Genomic DNA, 27,627 nt, shown 5'->3' with positions numbered 1-27,627 from the left:
GCAAGAGAAATGTAGCCCTATTTAAGTCTCCTTCCAACTTGCAGCCCACTGATAAGTCCCTGAGTCATGCAAGCGTGTCATTGCTCAAGAAACTCATGGCTGCCTTAATGTTATGTTTTGTTGGAGACTGAAAGCAACCATATCTTAATAGCTAGCCCTCCAATTCCTGGAGACTTTGCTTTTAACAGGCACCTATGACCTAGAAACTTACTTGAGCCCTAACCTCCACTAACTAAAAAGTATATAATCAGTCACTCCTCACAATCACAGTGCGGCTCCTCCTGCCCACAGGTCCTGTCCCAACAGGTATTTAAAAAAAAAAAAAAAGCATCCTTTGGCCTTGAAAAGGTCTTAAGAATTCTTTCTTGACCCTTTGCTTGGCAGCCCCATATCACTGCCATCCCATCCAATCCCATCCTTCAAGGCCCAAGTGGTGATCTTAAATGCAAATAAGTGTATGACCACCCCGAGTATAACCACACACGCAGGTCCCTTGCCAAACAGTCTCTTCACTTCCCGCCTCCCCACCCAGATGCACTTTCCTGAAGACAAAACTCCATGGTGTCAGCTCAACCTGTATAATCTGTTTTGGACCCCCGCCTTCAAATCCTGGAAATGTGAACTTTGGATTCCCTCGCTGTCCCTGACTATTACAGCAAACTTCCCTTCAGATAAGATCATGGTCTCATGATCGTTAGATTTCTTCATTCGCATGTTTGGTGAACTTATCCCTGATATGCAGCCAACCTGTTACCCTCTGAGAATACAGTGGTGGGCATATGAGGCACTTCCTTTCTCCATCCCTTGTCATTTATACTACAGGAAAGCCGAAAGGCCCAGCTATACTGGGCTCACTAAAGCAATGTCCTGTCCTTGTGCAGAGGGTCAGGATGATTCCTGCCAAATTGGGTTTTTGCCCCTGAGGCAAATCGATCCATGTGTGGGATAAACTACATCAAGAGGAAGAAACTGGGTTGCAGACCACATGGGAGTCTCAGATAACCAGGCCCATGTCTGACGTACAAACCCCCTGTTCCTGTGTTTGGACCATGAGGTTCCAATCACACTCATCTGTTTTGGCAATCTCAAAATGGGTAACCAATGATGGCACACATATTCTAGGTGAAAGGCCCACAAGAGATTCTGATGTCTAAGAAGATGGAATGAATGAAGTGACAAAATTCTGGGTTTCAAGACATCTTTATTTGAACAGCAGGTTACATCCAAGTAGAAAAAGCAGAAAAGGCAATCAGCTAACATTCATTGGCTTTGATGGACTGGCACTCCCTCAGGTACCAGGTTCCTGGGTGTCCCAGGTCAGGCTCTTGACTTAGCCCTCATCTGTGGCCAGAGCACATGAAAGGCCTGACAGGAGATTTCAAGCAGCCCTCGTGGTACCTCCAAATGATCCAATGCTTTGCCACATCCACAAAAATCAAACTTCCAGCGTCAAAATCAAGGAACACACCAACCTTGCCCTGAGGTTTCTCTGTGAACACAGGAGACAGAGGGCTGGTGGCCCAGAGCCTGTAACCACCATCCTCCTTTACACACGTAAGGAGGAATGTGCCACTCAATTCTTCCAATGGGCCAATGTTCCTCATCCAGGAATTGTCACTGAAGCCTTCACAGACACCCACAGCGCAGTCCCAGGAGTCACCTCTAATTCCCAGTAATGTTTGCCGCTACTAAAGCACTGGTTTCCCCATGATGCAAAGTAGTCAGATGTTCCAGGAACCAAGGATGCATACAAATGGTCACAGTCATACCTCAATCTTCTCGCGTCTTCAAATAGCTTCATATCGTGATTGGTTATCACCCTGCTGAATGTCACATTGACTGTCAAAAGGAAAATTCCAGTCGAAATCAATGGGAACAATACAATGGTTCCAGAGAGAAGAAAGAAAGTCTATCTACAGTCTCACTGGAAAAAAAAAAAACAACATTCCAACATTAGAAGGGCAATTCTGACTGCAGAATTTTGGATCCAGATGTTGCCAGCACATCTCTCAGACAAATACCTCCTTAAAATGGGGGGAAAAACCAAAACCAAAACCAAAACCACCTTCCTAAAAATTCAGAGATCATGAAGAAGGTCCTATGGACTTCTGGCTGCTTATTTTGCCCAACACGGGAAAGTCTGGACACCTAAGCCTTGTCTTCAAGCCCACAGCAATATAACTTAGCTCGACCACCCCTTAGGCTGGATAAATGGTGGTATCCCTTCATCAGGATATCACTACATTCCAGTTAAGCACGTTGACACTGAAGAGGAAAACCTTAAGATGACTTCCTAGATGTGGCTTCCTACAATGTTCTGCCTATGATATCTACTTCCATCTGAGGTCTTCTCTTCCTCTCTGCTAAATTAAATCTCTGGGTTTAAGTTTTCCATGGATATCTGTATGATATGACGTCATCAACCACCTTTTTGCTTTATTGTTATATTTCATAAATTCTTTGTTTCTTCACTGAAGCATGATTTTATGCTTATGCACTTTTCCTCACTGCATAAATGGAAACTAATGCAATTACTAGGAAACTTTTTAAAGCAAAAAGATTTTCAAAGACTAACTGTACTTTCTTTGAAATTGAAATGTCTTGAATTCACATCTACTTTTCTATGACTGGGTGAGCAAGTGAGACTGCATGTGATAGTTTCTAGGGCTCAAGGTGCTCTCTTCTGGAACACACTTGCTTTCCCATTTTATAAGTAATTTATCAAATGTATAACCTAGTAGGGCCTGAACCACGTATCAATATACACACACCTACTCTGGTTCCTCTTTAAAAGACTGTCCACAGAAAACCATGATTGAAGGGCCTGGCATGGTGGCCTTGCCAGTGGGGCTGTTGGGCTGACACTCACCTAGGAAGCTGCTTAGCCTGTCCACCAGTCCCTCGTGCCCTGAGTTGTGGCTGCACATGTGGAGGCAGGTTTGGCTGATTTCTCTTAATCCTGTAAGGAGGAAGATGAGCTTAGTCTTTCTGGTGTCTGAGACTTCTTAGAAACACAGTGGTTGACAAAGTCATCACCCTTCAGCCAACCATTCTTCATCAGCATCCTTTCCTCCACAATCATGGGATAAGACTGTACCATTCTTGGGGAACCATTTTTCTTCTTTGCCTGCTTCTGCCCACCCTCATCTCTCCGAGGTGCTCTTGCCTGTCTCACCAAATCACTGGGAAAATTAGTCTTTCTGCTTCCAATAGGTATACAACTGTGAATCTAAAACCACATAGCTGGTTCTAGAAACTTCTGTATTGAGTACTTTCCTCAGCCACAAGGAGAAAGGAAGTCTAACTTCTGATAAAGGAGCACAAGAAATCACACTCAGCAAAACATGCACAAACATGGGCATACATAAGCAACTGGGTATAGTCCAGCAATGATGTCTTTGCTTGGACAGAAGTGCAGAGCTTGAGCTCTTCCACAGCCTCACCCTGCCCTAGGTAGCACGGATGTCCAAACTCACCTTGCCAAAGGGTCTCCTAATTCCTGTCAAGAAAATAGAGAAAATACTTCAGGCATAGGACATTCTTCTGCCAGTCTTTGGGTTTGGGAAACATCAGAAAAAGTAATAATCACCACCCCCACCACCCACACACTGTTCTGTTAACCCCTTTTCCTTTCTCCTTTTCCTCCCTAAAGATAATCCCACTGTAACAGATAGACAGAATGGAAATTCTTGATGAATTTAGAACCCTCAGTGTAAAGAGAGGACAAAAGTACTGACTGTGCACTGCTGCAACCCTCAGCTGTCTGCAAAGTAGCCTTTCCTGGGCTTGTCCCCAAGGGTAGTATGTCCCAAATTAAGAGCAATTTAAACCTAGGACTTCCCTACTGAAGCAGGAAGTAGGTGAGCTTTTCCCAAATTTCCCCACACTTCCCAATTGGAGACAGGAAATTTGACATCTATTGAGTAAGTTGCGTCTTTCGGCTCTTGGAGAAGCAAGCTCCACAAGAAGAATTTGAGAAGGGATTATTCCCTGGGGAAATCTCCCTATTGAGTCCCATGAGGCTTCCTTGTTCATGACTAGGATAGGAATTGCAGTTGATATAGACTCCCACCAGAGGTGCAAGACATGGAAGAATACAACTTTGCTAAGCAGTAAAGCATGGAAGTCAAAGGTGAGCCACAGTTCTTACCTGGAGGAGCTTCCCATCTGGCTTTTGGCACATAGCCACCAGCTCCATGTACATTTCTTATAGGTACCTCATACAATTGGTCAGATGACCTTGATTCCTCCAGAATTGGTCACATATCTCATTGCCCTCTTCTCAGAGGCATTCTAAAGTTTCACTTTCTTCTATGAGAACTGGACATGGTGTCTCATGAGCAGGAATGACGTTTTCATGTTGAGTCACAAAATGCTGCAAGGACATGGGTTAAGTAGATTGAATACTTAGGTCAGTCTCATCCCTGGCCGCTTAAATGGCATCCAGTTTGCTCTACCACTGGGCTCCATACATCCTAAATTCATGAACTCTCCCTTCTCAGAAACCATTCATTCCCCCCTCCATTTGTTTTCCATTCTTTCAAAATTATTCCAAAAGCCAAACCCACACATTCCCTCAAACCACTTGCATCCACTTCATGAGTTCCTGAAATTAGAGAAAAGCTTGTCATTGATATCTTTCATACCCATCCTCTCCAATCTGAAAGACTACAGGCAAGCCACTGAGACGTATGGGTGACTCAAATCATTATATGCAATATTCTGCTTTCTGGGTTACCTTAGGAAATGTATTTCCAGTCTCAAACCTCCCTCCTCCACAGCCTGACATTTCTCTCTTCCTTCATGGCAATGTTGCAGGATTAGAAGCTCCCAGAAAGGATCTTCCTAAAATCCTCACCACCTGCCCTCAAAATGGATGTCCGTCCTCATAGCTCTATCTTCTGTTAGGAGGGCATCCTCCATATTCTTTTCAAGGACACTAGTCCTTACTCCTTTGCACCTTTCCACCCAGGATTTATGGGGTCACTCTCTGCTTCAGCTTTTCCATTGCTCCTTTTCCTTGGTTTATTTTATTTTTTAAACGTGTTACATTTTCTCCTACTTGAACATGTGTCGTTCTCTATCTCCAGTACTATCAATTTTCACCATGAGGGGCACACTTATTAAATTGCTGTTCAGGTTTCCTTTCTATCCCCAGACTCACTGGAGAAATCAGATGGAAATACCCGCAGTCCCCAAGGATATGCTCTTTAATACCTAGAGGGTTTGACATACAGAAATCTCTGCCTGAAATATCTGTGGATTTTTCACATGTACTTGACCTTGAGAACTTAGATTGGCCTTCGCCCTGAGGAATTTGTCCTCAGAGCCTGAATGATGGCTACTGAATTGGTCCAGATCATGCTCTGTTCCTCCCAGCTTAGCACTTGTTGCACATTCTCCTCATGGTTTTTTGGTAGTTACTGGCATAGCAGATTCTAAGAATCCTAAGAGGCATGCCGCCTTCCATTGAATCGGCGGATTGATCATTCCTCCCACTGCTCAACCCATTCACAGAATTTCATGACACATGATGATTTAGCTCAAGTTCCTAATGGCTAAGTTCCTACATCCTCTGTCTCAACCTGATTGAGGGGGAAATGCACTCTCATACTTACCATCGAAGGCACAGTCATTCTGCCATATTTATTGAGACTCTCCTGGATTCCTTGGATGTTTTTCCATAAAGATCTCATCTCATCAGAGAGCTTTTCCTGTAAAAGAACTATGGACTTTAGCACCAGAGCAGCATTTTGGTTTCAGAACTCCAATTGTGGAGAGAATAACCGAGGGATGTTAGATAAATGTACTTCAGGGAGAGCAGAAGGATCATCATTTGCCCATTTGCCCTCTGTAGTGATCAAATTTTAGATTGAACTGTAGAACCACACAATGTCATGTCATCTACCTGAGAAAATGGTCAGCATTTTACTTAGCACAGCCACTTTTCAGAACATGTGGCATCTTGCAGCCCAATATGCTCCTAGTGATGTTTGTCCCTTGCTCATTCCAATGCACTTTATCCCATCTGTGTCTGCTGCTGGGAAATACATAGCCTATAAAAAACCTTTCTGTACTTTTGAAGTTTTCATAGCCAGTGGCTCTTTCTCAAGAAGAGGACTTTGCACTGCCTTGAGCATGATGCCTTCTGTCCTGTCAATTAAATCATGACCATTAACTTAATCACCCTCCCATAAAGAGTAGTAGACTGGTGTCTTCACAGCCTCATCGTGCTTACCTAATACCTGGCATTCATGAGAGGACTGAGGAGCCCTCATGCCCCTCATGTCCTTACAATCCCTTAGCCATCTTGTCTCCACTTTTCAAAGTGCTCCCAGAGCCATCACATACCTGTTGTTCTTCAACAGCCTCTTTAATAGAGTAGTATCTGTGAGCCTTTGCTCTGGGGAGTCAGAACAGAGCTGACAGAGCAGGCTCTCCTCCTCTCTACAGAAGATCATCTTTGTCTCTTTGTGGGTCCCACACATCTGTTCCTCAGAGCACAAGAATTCCCTCAGATTGCCTTTCCTGGCAATGTACACTAGATTCTTAAGAACAATGTTGATTTTGAACTCTCTCTCCTAGGATGGTTCACAGCATACAGGACATTGGTAAGGGGATTTCAGCTGCCTCCCAGAAAAGGTAGAGACAGGATCTACAGAACCTGTGCCCCCAGCATATAGTCACTGGGTCTGTAAAGGTATTCAGGCAGACAGGGCAGATGAATTCTTTCTGGATGGGTTCTGCCAAGGCTGTGTCCAAGCTTCTGAGGGAAGAGAAGAAGATGTGTTTATTCCACTGTCCTGGGGAAATACAGAGGCCTAAGCAAAATGTGATTCAGGGTGTGACTCCATAATACACTGGATCTTGAGCAGAATAGGCTTGATTTTGCAGAGGAAACAAAATGGAAAGCCAAGTCACAACAGATCTCTAAGATATGTAGAAAATTGTCCTAGCTGCCTAGCCAACACCATTACTCCCAGCTCCCTATCCTTCTCTCCTGCATTAAAAGTAAGAGAGTGCCCAGAGGTTTAATTTAGCAGAGAGGAAGAGGAGACCTCAGATAGAAGAAGATATCATAGGCAGAACATTGTAAGAAGCCACATCTAGGAAGTCATCTTAAGGTTTTCCTCTTCAGTGTCAACGTGCTTAACTGGAATGTAGTGATATCCTGATGAAGGGATACCACCATTTATCCAGCCTAAGGGGTGGTCGAGCTAAGTTATATTGCTGTGGGCTTGAAGACAAGGCTTAGGTGTCCAGACTTTCCCGTGTTGGGCAAAATAAGCAGCCAGAAGTCCATAGGACCTTCTTCATGATCTCTGAATTTTTAGGAAGGTGGTTTTGGTTTTGGTTTTGGTTTTCCCCCCCATTTTAAGGAGGTATTTGTCTGAGAGATGTGCTGGCAACATCTGGATCCAAAATTCTGCAGTCAGAATTGCCCTTCTAATGTTGGAATGTTGTTTTTTTTTTTTTCCAGTGAGACTGTAGATAGACTTTCTTTCTTCTCTCTGGAACCATTGTATTGTTCCCATTGATTTCGACTGGAATTTTCCTTTTGACAGTCAATGTGACATTCAGCAGGGTGATAACCAATCACGATATGAAGCTATTTGAAGACGCGAGAAGATTGAGGTATGACTGTGACCATTTGTATGCATCCTTGGTTCCTGGAACATCTGACTACTTTGCATCATGGGGAAACCAGTGCTTTAGTAGCGGCAAACATTACTGGGAATTAGAGGTGACTCCTGGGACTGCGCTGTGGGTGTCTGTGAAGGCTTCAGTGACAATTCCTGGATGAGGAACATTGGCCCATTGGAAGAATTGAGTGGCACATTCCTCCTTACGTGTGTAAAGGAGGATGGTGGTTACAGGCTCTGGGCCACCAGCCCTCTGTCTCCTGTGTTCACAGAGAAACCTCAGGGCAAGGTTGGTGTGTTCCTTGATTTTGACGCTGGAAGTTTGATTTTTGTGGATGTGGCAAAGCATTGGATCATTTGGAGGTACCACGAGGGCTGCTTGAAATCTCCTGTCAGGCCTTTCATGTGCTCTGGCCACAGATGAGGGCTAAGTCAAGAGCCTGACCTGGGACACCCAGGAACCTGGTACCTGAGGGAGTGCCAGTCCATCAAAGCCAATGAATGTTAGCTGATTGCCTTTTCTGCTTTTTCTACTTGGATGTAACCTGCTGTTCAAATAAAGATGTCTTGAAACCCAGAATTTTGTCACTTCATTCATTCCATCTTCTTAGACATCAGAATCTCTTGTGGGCCTTTCACCTAGAATATGTGTGCCATCATTGGTTACCCATTTTGAGATTGCCAAAACAGATGAGTGTGATTGGAACCTCATGGTCCAAACACAGGAACAGGGGGTTTGTACGTCAGACATGGGCCTGGTTATCTGAGACTCCCATGTGGTCTGCAACCCAGTTTCTTCCTCTTGATGTAGTTTATCCCACACATGGATCGATTTGCCTCAGGGGCAAAAACCCAATTTGACAGGAATCATCCTGACCCTCTGCACAAGGACAGGACATTGCTTTAGTGAGCCCAGTATAGCTGGGCCTTTCGGCTTTCCTGTAGTATAAATGACAAGGGATGGAGAAAGGAAGTGCCTCATATGCCCACCACTGTATTCTCAGAGGGTAACAGGTTGGCTGCATATCAGGGATAAGTTCACCAAACATGCGAATGAAGAAATCTAACGATCATGAGACCATGATCTTATCTGAAGGGAAGTTTGCTGTAATAGTCAGGGACAGCGAGGGAATCCAAAGTTCACATTTCCAGGATTTGAAGGCGGGGGTCCAAAACAGATTATACAGGTTGAGCTGACACCATGGAGTTTTGTCTTCAGGAAAGTGCATCTGGGTGGGGAGGCGGGAAGTGAAGAGACTGTTTGGCAAGGGACCTGCGTGTGTGGTTATACTCGGGGTGGTCATACACTTATTTGCATTTAAGATCACCACTTGGGCCTTGAAGGATGGGATTGGATGGGATGGCAGTGATATGGGGCTGCCAAGCAAAGGGTCAAGAAAGAATTCTTAAGACCTTTTCAAGGCCAAAGGATGCTTTTTTTTTTTTTTTAAATACCTGTTGGGACAGGACCTGTGGGCAGGAGGAGCCGCACTGTGATTGTGAGGAGTGACTGATTATATACTTTTTAGTTAGTGGAGGTTAGGGCTCAAGTAAGTTTCTAGGTCATAGGTGCCTGTTAAAAGCAAAGTCTCCAGGAATTGGAGGGCTAGCTATTAAGATATGGTTGCTTTCAGTCTCCAACAAAACATAACATTAAGGCAGCCATGAGTTTCTTGAGCAATGACACGCTTGCATGACTCAGGGACTTATCAGTGGGCTGCAAGTTGGAAGGAGACTTAAATAGGGCTACATTTCTCTTGCCTTTGTTCTCCTTGTCAGGAGGACAGAAGAACAGTATGTGAACACATGCCCCTTACCGTCTGTCTGTCCCCATTTCATCATCACACAAGATTGCGCTGCTTTCTGTTTCAGCTGTTCTTGTCCCACGCTGGATTGCAGAGTCTCCATTGTCTTTCCACCACCAAATATACTTGCTGGACGTATTGTGAGAAACCAATAAAGTAACCTTGTTGATTGAATCAAGTTGGTGTTCTGGACTAGAAAAGGATTAATGCTGGGGACATTGCAGTCTACCATACTTGGGATCCAGTGTTGCTGTGTGGCCTGGAACATGTCACCTAAATGTCACTTTGCCAGTCTTTTCATTTGTCAGTGCTAGTCCTAAGAGTTTACAGTTACTGAGCCCTTACTGCGAGCGTGATTTCCATATAAATGAGTTCTCTCTTCTTTACATACAGAAACTTTAATAATCCAGTATTTCCAATGAAAAAAAACTGAGCCATGAGATATTTCAATGACTTTTGAACTAAGGTATCAGCCTCCAATGTCTGTGCTCTTAACTTTGCCATTGGTTGCTCTCGAAAATACAACTGTCTAGCTGGAATTTAAATAAAAACTTAGAAAAACTGATGAAAACCTCCCCACCCACAACCCAACGTATTAAAAAATGCTTAACCGACTGAGCCACCCGGGCACCCCTGGTTCCTTTTTTAAATGTGCTTCTGGTCTTCCTCACCCACCCAGGTTCCTTATGCCCTCCCTAACTGCTGGGTGGTTCTGCTGCACTTGCTTATAGGCCCATTCTCTGGGCCCCTATTTATTATGCACCTTGTTCTTAAAATTTTTCTCAGAACATCAAGAGGCAATTTCCTACTTTCAATAGCCGAATAACTAAATAACTTGAAAGGTCTACAATATGGAGAATAACTTTAAAATATTATATAATAATTAACACATTATATAAAGGAAGATATTGATAAATGGAGGTTTAGTGCATGATATCTTGTGGATGTGTGTTTTAACGAAGTGATTTATTAATGCTTTAAAAACCACTGCATCCACATGGCAACCACAATTACAAAGCAATGCATACTCTGAAGGATATGAAATTGAAAATAACAATACACCGATATCAATCAAGCTCCAAGTGGGTGATTTATGAAACCAGGATTTCAATCGCATTATTTGTGTTACAATATTATGAGCATGACATAAGAAACGTTGACTAAAGCAATGCAATTATTCAGTCACAGATTGTATCAGGACGTTCTTTTGGTAGATGGTTCTACATAGTTAAGTGTCGATTGAAACACTTTCCTTTATTTTTGTTTGTTTTAAGAGAGAGAGAGACTGCTTGAGAGTGCCAGCAGCGGGGAGGGGCAGAGGGAGAAAGAGGGAATCTCAAGCAGGCTCCATGCTCAGCAAGGAGCTCAATGTGGAGCTGAAGCTCCATCTCAGGACCCTGAGATCATGACCTGAGCAGAAATCAAGAGTTGGATGCTTAACCGACTGAGCCACCCAGGCACTCCTTATACTTTCTTATATTTAACAGCATAAAGCCTTGTGATGTTTCTTGATGTGTCAGTCTGGTTAGGCTAAACTACAGGGATATAAGGGAGGGGTTTAAGGACTTCTTAGCATCTTCAAATCTCTTGCAGTTATCGAAGCAGATCCTAATCTAGGTGCTGCTGTGAAGGGATTTGGCAGATGTAATGAAAGTCCTTAAAAGACTCCAAACCAGGGTGATTATCCAGGTGGATCTGACTGAATCAACAGAAGTCTTTATTTACTTTTATTTATTTATTTATTTATTTATTTATTTATTTATTTAATTTCTTTGACAGAGAGCGAGCGAGCAAGGGAGCATAAGCAGGGGGAGCAGCAGAGGGTAAAGCAGGCTCCCCACCAAGCAGGGAGCCCGACATGGGCCTCCATTCCAGGACCCAGGATCATGACCTGAGCTGACACTTAAGGCAGACACTTAACCAATGGAGCCACCCAGGCACCCCCAACAAAGGCCTTTCAAGGAAAGGTTTGGGAATTCCCTGAATAAAATTCCAAAGAGCAATTGGGGGGTCTACATTGCTCCAATTGCTCCAGACTGCCTATGGAAGGTTCTAAACTGCTCCTGCTTTCCCTCCCTGAAAGATTGCCCCTCCATTCTCAGATTTGCTTAGCTAATTCTATAGTTCTTGTAGAAGTCAATCCTTGTAAATTCTCTCTCCCTCCAGCTCTCCTTCATCCTCTTCCTCTCCCCTTCCTTCTCCTGCCCATTCTGACCCCCACTCCCCCATTAAGGTTGATGCCTGACTAATACAACCCTGACAGATTTATCTTCTCTATTAGGACATTTGACATTCTACCTCCCCCACCCCCTTTTGTTTTCTTTTTGTGAAAATGACCCCTCTCTTAGTTTTTGTGGTACGCACATGTTGGTTCCCCTGGTGTATAGAAAATTGTAGACACAGTAGATTTTCCTGTCTCTTGTGTAAAGCCTTGTATACTTTCATAGTTATTCCGCATATCTTTCCATGGCATACTGAGCTACTCCCATTATTATAATCAATATCCGCATAGTCAGCAAATGCTAGATATTTGAAAGATTTAAATATCCTAGAGTCAATATATACATTTGGTCAAGGGAAAATCATGAAAGTTATGGTAAGAAGACATGTTAGGCAATTTCCAACAAGCTCAGGCAAGCACGATTATAAGGTTTTCTACCTCAGCAGAATTTGTATTTTATGAGCCTCTTTCAAACATTCTCCTTTTTAGTCAGCAGTAGATACTATCGCAGAATGATATCTCAGAGAGAGTGATCGTCAATAGGCAAAAATAAAAACAAATTATTTCACTTCATTAAATATTCTGTTTTCATTTCTCTTCCTATATGCCCCCTGATTTTAAGAAGCAATGCTCAGGACTCCCAAATCCTGTTTCTTGTTTCATTATTTTTGTTTCTGAGATGCAGATCCATGCAGCCATCTGCATCGCAGGCAGATGTAAATTCTCTCTCCCTCCATCTAAGTACCCCATCTAAAAGGGTCCATTAGGTTTCCTCCTTGAGAGGTTCTCCTCATCTTGTCTTCCTAATTTCAGTTATTGGGACTGCCACCCACTCCCTTACTCATACTGGAAAACCGAGATTTGGTCTAGACACTGTTTTCTTCCTCAGCTCCCATATCATGTCAGCCCCTGTATCTCTCAGGTGTATCTTGTCCTCCACGTTCCTAATTCCTTAACTCAAGCCTTTAGTATCTCCTATGAATTCCTCCAATTATCTCTGCTAGTCGACTTGGCTCACAAATGGTTTCTAAAACATGCTCTCTAAATAATACATCTGAAACACATCACCAGATAGACTTACATGTACTCATTGAGATCTAATCATTCATTGAATAACATGTAACGAGTTCATCCTAAGTGTAGATATTCCTGCAGGTGCTGATGATGCAGTAGTGCCATTGCCATCACCAATTCCACATATCAGTGGAAGGCACAGAAATTGATAACTAAAAATAGATGATATGGAGGAGGAGTTAAGATGGCGGAGGAGTAGGAGACACCGTTTTCAGCCGGTCCTCCGAGTCAAGCTGGATAGGTACCAGACCAGCCTAAACAACCACGGAACCAGCCTGAGACGCAGGAAGACGCATCTGGATCTCTACAAATGAACATCTCCAGCGCTGAGTATTGAGGTACGAAGCGGTGAGCCATGAAACTGTGCACAGATATCGGAAGATAAATGGAAGGGGGAGGGAGCCGCCGCATTCGGGGCACCAGGAAGCGGTAGCCACTTGCACGGGAGAGCGGGCGGGGCTCGCGGACGGCACCTGTAGAACAGCAGACTGAGACCGTGAGCTGGGTGCACGCGCCACCAGGCATCTCGCGGAACACTGGAATCCCGGTGTGCTCACTGGATCCAGACTGAGACCGGGAGCTTCCCGGAGCGCGTGCGGGGCGGCTGGCCGCTGGCGGCGTTAGAAACACAAAGGACAGAGACGCGACGGCCCTGGAAGTGAGGGCTGGGACGCCGGGTGTGGGGCGCACATCCCGGGACGCTGCAGGGTTGAGCAGCACCAACAGTAACAGAGTTAAAGTGGCCAGAACATTAGTAGAGAATGGGCCGCAATCCCTCTGTTCTGTGACAGAGGCTGAAATTCGGCCGCTGCTGCTCTGACTCTCAGAAGAGGCACAGCAAACCGCCAGGGAAAGCCGCCAGAGAACAAAAGCCTGGAAATACCGGCTCAGGGAGTGCCCATCGCCATCCCCCCTCGCAGGGGACACGGAGACTCTACCCAAACAGGGTTGCCTGAGTATCGGCGCGGCAGGCCCCTCCCCCAGAACACAGAAGGCAGGCTGAAAAATCAAGAAGCCCACAACCCGGGCGCCTGGGTGGCGCAGTCATTGAGCACCTGTCTTCGGCTTAGGGAGTGATCCCGCCGTTCCGGAAAGGAGTCCTTCATCGGGCTCCTCCGCTGGGAGCCTGCTTCTTCCTCTCCCACTTCCCTGCTTCTGTTCCCTCTCTCGCTGGTTGGCTGCCACATAAATAAATAAATAAAATCTTTAAAGAAGAAGCCCACATCCCTAAGATCCCTATAAAACAAGGGGCACGGCCTGGCACCCAGTCACTAATTTGGGCTCTGGAAACCCCACAACCTCTTCTCATCAGAATGACAAGAAGGAGAAGCCCCCCCCCCCCAGCAAAGAAAAGACAGTGAGTCTGTGGCCTCTGCCACAGAAATAATGGACATGGATGTAACCAAATTATCAGAAATGGAATTCAGAGTAACGATGGTCAAAATGATGAGTAGAATTGAAAAAACTATTAACGAAAAGGTTACTGAGAATATAGAATCCCTAAGGACAGAAATGAGAGCGAATCTGACAGAAATTAAAAATTCTATGAGCCAAATGCAGGCAAAACTAGAGGCTCTGATGGCCAGGGTCGCAGAAGCAGAGGAACGGGTTAGTGAATTGGAGGATGGGTTAATAGAGGAAAAAATGAAAATAGAAGATGGTCTTAAAAAAATCCACGCCCACGAATGTAGGTTACGGGAGATTACTGACTCAATGAAACGATCCAATGTTAGAATCATCGGCATCCCCGAGGGGGTGGAGAAAAACAGAGGTCTAGAAGAGATATTTGAACAAATTGTAGCTGAAAACTTCCCTAATCTAGCGAGGGAAACAAACATTCGTGTCCAAGAGGCAGAGAGGACCCCTCCCAAGCTCAACCATGACAAACCTACGCCACGTCACGTCATAGTGCAATTCGCAAATATTAGATGCAAGGATACAGTATTGAAAGCGGCCAGGGCAAAGAAATTTCTCACGTACCAAGGCAAAAGCATCAGAATTACGTCAGACCTGTCTACACAGACCTGGAATGAGAGAAAGGGTTGGGGGAGCATATTTAAAGCTCTTTCAGAGGAAAACATGCAGCCAAGGATCCTTTATCCAGCAAGGCTGTCATTCAGAATTGACGGAGAAATAAAGACATTTCAGAATCGCCAGTCACTAACCAATTTTGTAACCACGAAACCAGCCCTACAGGAGATATTACGGGGGGTTCTATAAAAGTAAAAAGGCCCCAAGAGTGATACAGAACAGAAAGTCACAGCCAATACAAACAAAGACTTTACTGGCAACATGGCATTTTTAAAATCATATCTCTCAGTAATCAGTCTTAATGTAAATGGTTTGAACCATCCCATAAAACGCCACAGGGTTGCAGATTGGATAAAAAGAAATGACCCATCCATTTGCTGTCTACAAGAGACTCATTTCGAACCCAAAGATGCATTCAGACTGAGAGTAAGGGGATGGAGTACCATCTTTCACGCAAATGGACCTCAAAAGAAAGCTGGGGTAGCAATTCTCATAGCAGATAAATTGGATTTTAAACTACAGACTATAGTTAGAGACGCAGAAGGGCACTATATTATTCTTAAGGGAAGTATTCAACAAGTGGATATGACAATTATAAATATATATGCCCCCAACAGGGGAGCAGCAAGATACACAAGCCAACTCTTAACCAGAATAAAGAGACATATAAATAAAAATACATTAATAGTGGAGGACCTCAACACTCCACTATCAGAAATAGACAGAACACCCTGGCAAAAACTAAGCAAAGAATCAAAGGCTTTGAATGCCATACTCGATGAGTTGGACCTCATAGATATATATAGAACACTACACCCCAGAACAAAAGAATACTCATTCTATTCTAATGCCCATGGAACATTCTCAAGAATAGACCATGTTCTGGGACACAAAACAGGTCTCAACCGATACCAAAAGATTGAAATTATCCCCTGCATATTCTCAGACCACAACGCTCTGAAATTGGAACTCAACCACAAGGAAAAATTTGGAAGAAACTCAAACACTTGGAGACTAAGAACCATCCTGCTCAGGAATGACTCGATAAACCAGGAAATCAAAAATCAAATTAAACAATTTATGGAGACCAATGAGAATGAAAATACAACAGTCCAAAACCTATGGGATACTGCAAAGGCAGTCCTAAGGGGGAAATACATAGCCATCCAAGCCTCACTCAAAAGAATAGAAAAACCTAAAATGCAGTTTTTATATTCTCACCTCAAGAAGCTGGAACAGCAACAGAGGGACAGGCCTAATCCACGCACGAGGAAGCAGTTGACCAAAATTAGAGCTGAAATCAATCAAGCAGAAACCAGAAGTACAGTAGAGCAGATCAACAGGACTAGAAGCTGGTTCTTGGAGAGAATCAATAAAATTGACAGACCACTGGCAAGACTTATCCAAAAGAAAAGAGAAAGGACCCAGATTATTAAAATTATGAATGAAAAAGGAGAGGTCATGACGAGCACCATTGAAATTGGAAGGATTATTAGAAATTTTTATCAACAGCTATATGCCAATAAACTAAGCAATCTGGAAGAGATGGAATCCTTCCTGGAAACCTATAAACTACCAAGATTGAAACCGGAAGAAATTGATTCCTTAAACAGGCCAATTAATTATGAAGAAATTGAGTCAGTGATAAACAACCTTCCAAATAACAAAACTCCAGGCCTGGACGGTTTTCCTGGGGAATTCTACCAAACATTCAAAGAAGAAATAATACCTATTCTCCTAAAGCTATTTCAAAAAATAGAAACAGAAGGAAAGCTACCAAACTCATTCTATGAGGCCAATATTACCTTGATCCCCAAACCAGGCAAAGACCCCCTCAAAAAGGAGAATTACAGACTGATTTCCCTAATGAATATGGACGCCAAAATCCTCAACAAGATACTTGCTAATAGAATCCAACAGTACATTAAAAGGATTATCCATCACGATCAAGTGGGATTCATACCTGGGATGCAAGCGTGGTTCAATATTCGCAAATCAATCAGCGTGATACATCATATCAACAAGAAAAGACTCAGGAACCATATGATCCTCTCAATCGATGCCGAAAAAGCATTTGACAAAATACAGCATCCTTTCCTGATTAAAACCCTTCAGAGTGTAGGAATAGAAGGTACATTTCTCAATCTCATAAAAGCCATCTATGAAAAGCCTACTGCAAATATTATTCTCAATGCGGAAAAGCTGGAAGCCTTTCCCTTAAGATCAGGAACTCGACAAGGATGCCCACTCTCACCACTATTATTCAACATAGTACTAGAAGTCCTTGCAACAGCAATCAGACGACAAAAAGGGATCAAAGGTATTCAAATCGGCAAAGAAGAGGTCAAAATGTCTCTCTTTGCAGATGACATGATACTCTATATGGAAAACCCAAAAGAAGCCACTCCCAAACTATTAGAAGTTATAGAGCAATTCAGTACCGTGGCAGGATACAAAATAAATGCTCAGAAATCAGTTGCATTTCTATACACGAATAACGAGACCGAAGAAAGAGAAATTAGGGAATCCATCCCATTTACAATAGCACCAAAAAACATACGTTACCTTGGAATTAACTAACCAGAGACGTAAAGGACTTATATTCTAGAAACTATAAATCACTCCTGAAAGACATTGAGGAAGACATAAAAAGATGGAAAGATATTCCATGCTCATGGATCGGAAGAATTAACATAGTTAAAATGTCCATGCTACCCAGAGCAATCTACACTTTCAATGCTATCCCGATCAAAATACCGAGGACATTTTTCAAAGAACTGGAACAAACAGTCCTTAAATTTGTATGGAACCAGAAAAGGCCCCGAATCTCCAAGGAACTGTTGAAAAGGAAAAACAAAGCTGGGGGCATCACAATGCCGGATTTCGAGCTGTACTACAAAGCTGTGATCACAAAGACAGCATGGTACTGGCACAAAAACAGACACATAGACCAACGGAACAGAATAGAGAGCCCAGAAATGGACCCTCGGCTCTTTGGGCAACTAATATTTGATAAAGCAGGAAAAAACATCCGGTGGGAAAAAGGCAGTCTCTTCAATAAATGGTGCTGGGAAAATTGGACAGCTACATGCAAGAGAATGAAACTTGACCACTCTCTCACACCATACACAAAAATAAACTCCAAATGGATGAAAGACCTCGATGTGAGACAGGAATCCATCAAAATTCTAGAGGAGAACATAGGCAACAACCTCTACGACATCGGCCAAGGCAACCTTTTTCGTGACACATCCCCAAAGGCAAGAGAAACAAAAGATAAAATGAACTTATGGGACTTCATCAAGATTAAAAGCTTCTGCACATCCAAGGAAACAGTCAGAAAAACTAAGAGGCAGCCCACGGAATGGGAGAATGTATTTGCAAATGACACTACAGATAAAGGACTGGTATCCAAGATCTACAAAGAACTTCTCAAACTCAATACACGAGAAACAAATAAACAAATCAAAAAATGGGCAGAATATATGAACAGACACTTTTCCAATGAAGACATACAAATGGCTAACAGACACATGAAAAAATGTTCAAAATCATTAGCCATCAAGGAAATTCAAATCAAAACCACACTGAGATACCACCTTACGCCAGTTAGAATGGCAAAAATAGACGAGGCAAGAAACAACAATTGTTGGAGAGGATGTGGAGAAAGGGGATCCCTCCTACATTGTTGGTGGGAATGCAAGTTGGTACAGCCACTCTGGAAAACAGTGTGGCGGTCCCTTAAAAAGTTAAAAATTGAGCTACCCTATGATCCAGCCATTGCACTACTGGGTATTTACCCCAAAGATACAGACGTAGTGAAGAGAAGGGCCATATGCACCCCAATGTTCATAGCAGCAATGTCCACAATAGCTAAATTGTGGAAGGAGCCGAGATGCCCTTCAACAGATGACTGGATTAAGAAGTTGTGGTCCATATATACAATGGAATATTACTCAGCTATCAGAAAGAACGAGTTCTCAACATTTGCTACAACATGGACGGCACTGGAGGAGATAATGCTAAGTGAAATAAGTCAAGCGGAGAAAGACAATTATCATATGATTTCTCTCATCTATGGAACATAAGAACTAGGATGATCGGTAGGGGAAGAAAGGGATAAAGAAAGGGGGGGTAATCAGAAGGGGGAATGAAACATGAGAGACTATGGACTATGAGAAACAAACTGAGGACTTCAGAGGGGAGGGGGGTGGGGGAATGGGATAGACCGGTGATGGGTAGTAAGGAGGGCACGTATTGCATGGTGCACTGGGTGTTATACACAACTAATGAATCATCGAGCCTTACATCGGAAACCGGGGATGTACTGTATGGGGACTAACATAATATAATAAAAAATCATTAAAAAAATAAAAAATAAATAAAAATAGATGATATAGTGTTAGATGTGACAAGTAAAATGAAAGAAATAAGATGAGGAATAGAGAGGGATGGGATTAGCTATGTCACATTTATTTGTATCTATATTTTGTGTACTCTAGTTAATGGAAACAGAGCTGCAAACAAGACACATGAAATCCCTTTACTATAAAACCAAAAATCTCATTCAGGGAATGAGATATATCTGACATTAATTAAGTAGAACATATGATGTGTTAGAGTCTGGTAGTACTCTGTAGAACAGTAAGGAAGGGAAGAGGAAAGGAGGAGCAGGGAGTGGGGATGAGAATGAAGGATGCCCCAGATCTCAGAAGTAGGGCTAAATAATGGATTGCAGTCCAGCCCATATAGCTCCAAAACCCACCTCTTGAGCACCCAGCGGGGTTACTTTGCAAACATGTGAGCTGGAAGAGAAGAGTCAGGAATTCACTTGTCAGGGAGGCTCTCAATGTGCACTTCATCAAGAACTTAATAAGTGGGTGAAATTGGTTGATTAAAAGAATTTCGATCCTGGTACAGAAAAGGAGGGGGGAGGGAGAAAGTTCTGAGGCCTCTGTGAATTGGCAAGGCTAAGCCCTAGGCGTAACAGATTGATCTGTCATGAGGCAGAGAATCAGTGAGATTCAATAGAAGAAATAAAAATGGGTTTATATTCTGAGTGACCCAATGTCTTGGCTGGGTTATGAATTTAAGGAGAGAAGCAATCAGAGCCGGTTATTAGAAGATGCCTCCATGTCTCCGTGAGGAATAGAATCATACAGAGAGACCTGAAAGGGAGGACAAGCATATTTGTCAGTAACTCCAGGAATATACAGCCAGAATGGCTCATGAGAGGGAACTCTTAAGAAGAAAATTTGCCATAAGCTGGATATGGAACTCCTGCAGCTAAAAATTGAGGAATGGTGTATTAGGGCAGCTGCATGGAAATTCTTTCTCTCAACTGAAATCTATATTCCCTTAAACTTACATCATTTGTTTCCAAAAATATATTTCTTATTTTATAATAATTTTTATTTTGTTATGTTAGTCACCATACAGTTTATCCTTAGTTTTTGATGTAATGTTCCATGATTCATTATTTGCATATAACACCCAGTGCTCCGTGCAATATGTGCCCTCTTTAATACCCATCACTGGCCTATCCCAATCCCCCACCTCCCTCCCCTCTGAAGCCCTCAGTTTGTTTCCCCAGAATATATTTCCATCACTACACCTGCTTTATTGGGAGGGTTACTCTAGAATTTTTACCCTTCACTCATACCTTGTTAATAGCAAACAAATTGGTGAAATGATGAATGTAAAAGCCAAAAGGCAAATTGCCTATCTAAAGTGAATAATTACCTGTTTTGGCCTCTGAAAATCTACAAAATAACATTTAGTTTAATTTTTGGTCATAGCAATTTGACCTCTATTTTCCCTTTAATTTATACCTCTTGATTTGTCCCTTTATGTTCTTTCATCCCCAACATATTTGGGAATAAGACCTGTTATTAATAAGACACACATTAGCAGTGTGTATGTGATCTATTACTTTTTGTTGGGATCATGTGGGTACTCGTTCCCCTTTTGCTCATTATTACAATTATTTTCAGAAACAAGTGCATTATTTGACCATGAAAACCTTTCATAACTGAATATTTCCTTGTAATGATATTTGCAAGATGAAGAGTGAATGATAGTGGAAAAATGAAATATGACCCAGGCTCCCAATGAGTCAGTTGCTTAATAGGTAAAAAGAATGACATAAAAAATCAAAAATGGAAGTGACTGGAGCAATGGTGAGATTTAAGGTAAATCATTTAATGTTCCATAAAACTTATACATTTATTCAGTATATTTAATTGTTAGCAGCTAGGAATGGATTTCAGGTGGTAAATATTTTACTAGGGCTGGTGGTTCTTCTTTGTATTACTAGCTTTATTAAAAGTAGTTTTATTAAAACATAACATATCTTATTCACATAATGCAAATGTGAATATGTACATATTATCAGCAGAATCATTTCTATAAAAAAAATCTAGCCAAAATAATTTTTAAAAGTTTTTTTTTTTTGGTTTTTTTTTTTTTTTTTTTTTTTTTAGCAAAATCACATTATGAAGAGCTATTCTTAAATCTGAGGGCTCCCATTTTTAGCTGTCAAAATTAAGGCTATTATGAATATTTGAGTTCAGGTCTTTGTACAGACATGCTTTTATTTCTCTTGGGTACACACCTAGGTGTGGGATTTCTGGGTTCTCTGGTCAATTTATGTTAATATTTTAAGAACGTGCAGATTGCCTTTGCCAAGGGTGCTGCATAGGTTCCATCCTGCCCCCTTCCCAAAGCACTGGGGCTGCAGGGGCAGAAGCGCCTGCATTTCCCACCACTCCCTTCTCCCACCACACACCACAAAAAGCCACAGCAGCAAGTCCGCAGCCTGAACTTCCATCCTTGTGCTTTCCAGCATACAACCTAAAAGCATCATCATTCATGAACAGTGGCCTAAGTCAGAGGTCCTCAGAGGATGGTCCAGGCATCAGGACCAGCACCAGCACCTTAGAACTTGTTAGATGTGCAAACTCTCCAGCCACACCCTGGCCCTGCTGAATCAAGAATCTCTGTGATTGAGGCCTGGTGGTCTGTGTTCTAACAAGCCCTGCAGGTGATTCAGATGCACCTCCTAAGTTAATGCAGTCTTAAGGTTAATCTCTGAGAAGGATGCTTTCTCAGAAAGGAAACACAGCACAGCTGGGAAGGGAAGCTTCTTTTGTCTTCTCCCCCTCAAATCCTCCCCTCTCTGAACCTAGACAGTCTAGGTAGAGATACAGAGAATCAGTTCCGCATGGTGGGGGCAGACGGGAACAGGCGAGGGAGGTTCCCTGAGGAGAAGTACCAACTGGAAGGTGAGCAAAGTAAGTTGTCTAAAACAAGATTGCCCTGCTTCTGGTTACTATTTGCTTTTCTTTCCTTGTAGTTTTCCTGAAGGCTTTAATCAAAGTGTCAGCCTCATCTCTGCCCCCCGTTTGGAGGTGGGACCAGCTTCAAGCAGCATATGCCTGTGGAACACACACACACACACACACACACACACACACACACACACACACTAACCCATCATCACCTCGATGGTGACAGTGGTTATCCAGAAAGCCTTCAAAGAAGTGGAACTGGAGAACCCCCTTCTACGCCTGGAGACATGCCTCCAGAGCCCCTTGGCAGGTTCTGAGTTTCATTTCTGTTACTGAAAGAGGCTTCATGCTCTTCATGCAAAGGTCTGTAAATGCCGTAGGGATAGCAGTCTGCCTCTGCTCTCCTAACACAACTGTGCACACACAATTTTGCTACTTGCAGTATGTTTGTAAAATGCTATATAATGGAAGGAAGTTACATTAAATCATTGTAACCCATAATACAGAAAGAGTTTTTCTCAGTGATATTGTTAATATTTGCTAATACTTCTGGTTACATTTTTTAAAATTTTGTAATTCATTGAAAGGAAATGATATTAAGAAAATTAGCCAAAAAATTGGAACTGACTGCTAAGGTTGCTTTCATATGTACTGAGAGAGGGATTGGGGGGGGGGCGGTGAGAGAGAGAGATCTCCATGCTGTGAAATCAGGTGCACTTTTGATATCCTTCTTGGGAAAATGCAGGATTAGCAAAACTTCTACAGAATAAATAATTTGAGATGTATTTCACTAATCCCTAATCACAACAATGTCTGTATCCTTTTGAAGAAGTCTGAATCTGAGTGTGTGTGAGCATGCATGTGCACATGAGAAGGGGAGAGAAGAAAGGCAGATATTCCCATCCCTCCAGAGAGCTTTGTAATATTTTTTAAAGATTTTATTTATTTTAGACAGAGAGAGCAGAGGAGAGAGGGAGAGAGAGAATCTCGAGCAGACTCTGCCCTGGGTGCAGGGCTCGATCTCATGAATCGGAGATCATGACCAGAGCCAAAACCAAGAGTCAGATGCTTAACCAACTGAGTTACCCAGGCACCCCAAAGGTTTTGTAATTTTTGAGGCACTCTTGTGTCTGGAGAAAAATAGCAAGAAAAAGAGGTCATGGTTTTCAAGGCTGAATGAGATCCAGGATTTATCTTTCTCTCTCTCTTTCTTTTTCCCTTTCTACTCTTCTCCCCTTCTCCCCTTCTCTCTCTCTCCCTCTTTCTCTTTCTCTTTCTCTTTCTTTCTCTTTCTCTTTCTTTCTCTTTCTCTTTCTCTCCCTTTCTCTCTCTCTCTCTCTGTCTCTCTGGAGAAAAGTAGCAATAAACAGACGTCATGTTTTTCAAGCCTGAATGAGATCTAGGAGCCTTCCTTCCTTCCTTTTCCTCTTTCTTCCTTTTTTTAAAACTTAATTTATTTATGTGACAGAGAGAGAGAGAGAGAGAGAGAGAGAGAGAGAGAGAGACAGAGCCAGCAAGAGAGGGAACACAAGCAGGGGGAGTGGGAGAGGAAGAAGCAGGGACCCTGGGATCAGGCCCTGGGCTGAAAGCAGACGCTTAACAACTGAGCCACCCAGGCGCCCCTCCTCTTTCTTCCTTTTCCTCTTTCTTCCTTTTCCTCTTTCTTCCTTTTCCTCTTTCTTCCTTTTCTCCTTTTTCCTCTTTCTTTCTTTCTCTCTTTCGTTCTTTCTTTCTCTCTTTCTTTCTCCTTCTCTCTCTCTGTCTCACCTTCCTTCCTTCCTTCCTTCCTTCCTTCCTTCCTTCCTTCCTTCCATTCCTTCCTTCCTTCCATCCATCCTTCCTTCCTTCCATTCCTTCCTTCCTCCCATTCCTTCCTTCCTTCCATCCTTCCTCCCTCCCTTCCTTCCTTCCTTTCTATCACTCTTTCTCATTCTTTTCTGCCCTTTGAGAAGCTGATCTGAAGTAAGGGCTGGGCTAAGCGGAGGTGAATATTAAAGAAAGGTTTCACTTAGTGGATTCGAGAGGAACAGTACAGATGGTTATTTTGATTGTTATCTTTTGTGGCTTTGATTTGTATAAATGAGTTGGCATAAAGGAAGCAATTCATCCCATTTGTTTTTGTCTCTGTTCCTTCCCTGTTTCACTTTTCCTCCCCTGGCTATTACTTCCCTCTGAGGATCAGAGGAGAGGGGTGTCCTCCCTAGAACCTCTGACCCCAGGAGGCTGCTTACATGCCTATTTTCAGGAGAACTAGGATGGGGCTTGGGGGTGTGTGATTAGTGTCCCACTTAGGAATATTATATTCATGCTGCTGGGGCCATGTCTCCCAGAGAATGAAGAATGGGGGAAAGCTATGAGGAGCTCTGTTCTCTGTGCCAGTTAGGTGCTTGCTCTCAAAGCTAGAATGGGGACTAATCTACATCCAAACCTCCCTAATCTAGGGAACTCTATTCAAGGACACCTGACAAGCTACAGCTTCATTAAGCAAAAGGAACGTTGAGTCCTGGATGTGAGCTTCGCTGGGTGCTTGGTGAGAAATAAGTTCCCAGAACTCATGAACTCAATTCTCATGCTTTACCATGCCTAGAGTCCTCATACACTCTATCAATTCTCCCATCCCTTTGTGGCTCCACAATGAACCTACAGGGGTTTCCTGATCTTACCCATGTCTAAAGGCAGCTGAGACCCTCTGTGGCTCTGAGAAACTCTTATTAATAGCTATGGAAAGGCTCGATATCATGAGGGAGCAATCTATAGATCCATTCTGGGGGTTGTGGGAGCCCAAAGGTAGCATCATACAAATTGAGAGCTAAATGAAAGAAGGTCAGACTGTCTAAAGGCCAACTGTTAGATTTGAGCTCCTTAGTTGAGAACTTTGGCCATTCTCTGCTGTGACTTTTAGCCAGGTCGGGGAGCTGCAAGAAGTGATAGTTGAGATCTGTTACTACTGTGGGGCATGACCATGAGGGTGGGGGTGGGGTCTTGAAACCCTGAGTGCGAGAAACAGATGCAATCTCCACCCTGGATTATATCCAATGTGTCGATGTCCCAACATCATTTTTCCCTTACCAATTTTAAAGTTTTAAAAACCTTTTAGGGTTTTTTGTGGCTCTTTTACCTATTTCTGACTCAAATGTAGGTTTTCTCTCAGTCTGTTGCTGGGTTTTTACCACTTGCTACTTGTCTCTCTACTTTTCCTTTCATCCCTCTCTTTTTGCCCTTCTCTCGAGCGTGCTCCCTCTCTCCTTTATTGTCATTCTGTTTATATACTTAACAAGAGTAATGGTGGACAGTTGTTCAAGGCCCTGGTCCAGTCTCCCCCTGAGAGACAGACACTTTGTTTGCAAATGAGAAACAGGTGTCTCAAGGTGTCTGGGCTGGTAAGCAGTGGGGCTGGGGCTCTCACCCAGTAGTTTGGCTTCAGAAACCACACTCTTAACTGTGACGCCATATTACTCTCAGCTGTGTTGTCCCCTTTGGGTCTTAATGAACAGCAGCTTTGTGTCAATTCCATGAAATGGAATTTTATACCACCTGAGAGTAGCTTTGAAACATACAGGAAATGTTGCCTGTCACCTCCTCTATCAGCATCCCATATTCCCTACAACTTGGCTGCTGTTCTCCAAGGATTATCTTCCTCTTGGATTCATGGGTGCATTCAGTTAAAGTAAGGGCAATTTACTTTGTGCCCTCTCTATATCTGCCCACAGCACCACTGGAAGCTTTTTGGGCTCGAACTACATTTCTCTTTTTGTACCGCTTTCCCCAAGTTCCTCTCTAGTCCTGGTGCTTCTCTTGTCCCACTCTCCTTTCTACTTCTTTACCTGGACATTACTTTTCTCTTCCTCTCTTCCTGTTTCCATAACCCAAATACCTCCTGTCCTGTTAGACATGATCTCCTCGCATGTTTATGGGATTAAGACAGGTAAGAACAGCAGCCCCCCTTTCTCATTCTGTGATATTTAGATGATCATCTTGTCTCATGTGGTGAACATGAAGAGGAAGAACAGAGCCCTGGAATGTGGGTAGAGACACTCTAGACCTTTGTACTGGGATCTGGACTGAAGAAGGAGAAGGACTTCGGAATGATTCTATCAGACCTCGTGGTTCTACTGAATATAGGTGCATATAGGGACAGTCAGAGGACTGTGGCAAGGACAGGGCCTCCCCCTTGAGTGCAGAGTGTTAATATAAACACTAGATTTTAGCAAATAGATGATATGCCTCTGAGCCAACATCAGAAACATTCACGACGCAGGAGAGTGGGAGGTCACAGGAACTAGCCTGACTGTCCCTTCAGAGGATGGGCAACACAGGGACCATGAGAATAGAACAAGCACTGTCTGAAGGTGGGGCTGAGGCTTCTCTCTCTTCAGGCCACACTTCCTGGTAAGGTCCAGATTCCAGTAGTGCCATTGTTCCTCCATATCGTTACCAGGGCCTGGCGTGGTCTGTTTTGTTGTTTTGGTTTGATTTTAATGTTAGCTCTTCTATTGGGTGTGTAGTTGGATCTCATTGTGGTTTTAATTTGTGTTTCCTTAATAACTAATGATGTTTAGCATCTTTTCTTATGCTTACCGGCCTGTTGTATATTTTCGGGGGGTGAAGTGTCTGTTGAAGTTTTGCCTACATTTTTAGTTGGTTTGTTGCCTGTTCATTTGTGTTTGAAAATTTTTAACAGGTTTTGGACAGAGATCCTTTATCAGGTATATGATTTACAAACATCTTCTTTTTATCTGGTGGCTGTCTTTTCACAGTCTAAATAGTATCTTTTAAAGAGCAGTTGTCTTTCATTTTGATGATGTCCAATTTATTAATATTTATTTTTATTGGACCATGATTTTGGTGTTGTAGCTAAGAAATCTTTGCATAGATGACATGATACTCTATATGGAAAACCCAAAAGAAGCCACTCCCAAACTATTAGAAGTTATAGAGCAATTCAGTAACGTGGCAGGATACAAAATAAATGCTCAGAAATCAGTTGCATTTCTATACACGAATAACGAGACCGAAGAAAGAGAAATTAGGGAATCCATCCCATTTACAATAGCACCAAAAAACATACGTTACCTTGGAATTAACTAACCAGAGACGTAAAGGACTTATATTCTAGAAACTATAAATCACTCCTGAAAGACATTGAGGAAGACATAAAAAGATGGAAAGATATTCCATGCTCATGGATCGGAAGAATTAACATAGTTAAAATGTCCATGCTACCCAGAGCAATCTACACTTTCAATGCTATCCCGATCAAAATACCGAGGACATTTTTCAAAGAACTGGAACAAACAGTCCTTAAATTTGTATGGAACCAGAAAAGGCCCCGAATCTCCAAGGAACTGTTGAAAAGGAAAAACAAAGCTGGGGGCATCACAATGCCGGATTTCGAGCTGTACTACAAAGCTGTGATCACAAAGACAGCATGGTACTGGCACAAAAACAGACACATAGACCAACGGAACAGAATAGAGAGCCCAGAAATGGACCCTCGGCTCTTTGGGCAACTAATATTTGATAAAGCAGGAAAAAACATCCGGTGGGAAAAAGGCAGTCTCTTC

General features: G+C 42.8%; 1 pseudogene; it reads right to left on the bottom strand.

The window, feature by feature from the left end:
• Positions 1–1,337: 1,337 nt before the first annotated feature.
• LOC125281618 (tripartite motif-containing protein 43-like) lies at positions 1,338–9,551 on the bottom strand (annotated as a pseudogene).
• Between the last annotated feature and the right edge of the window lie 18,076 nt (positions 9,552–27,627).

The sequence above is a fragment of the Ursus arctos genome, unplaced genomic scaffold (assembly GCF_023065955.2).
Source record: "Ursus arctos isolate Adak ecotype North America unplaced genomic scaffold, UrsArc2.0 scaffold_22, whole genome shotgun sequence".
Classification (NCBI taxonomy): Eukaryota; Metazoa; Chordata; class Mammalia; order Carnivora; family Ursidae; genus Ursus; species Ursus arctos.
This window is presented reverse-complemented; position numbering and strand designations above follow the sequence as displayed.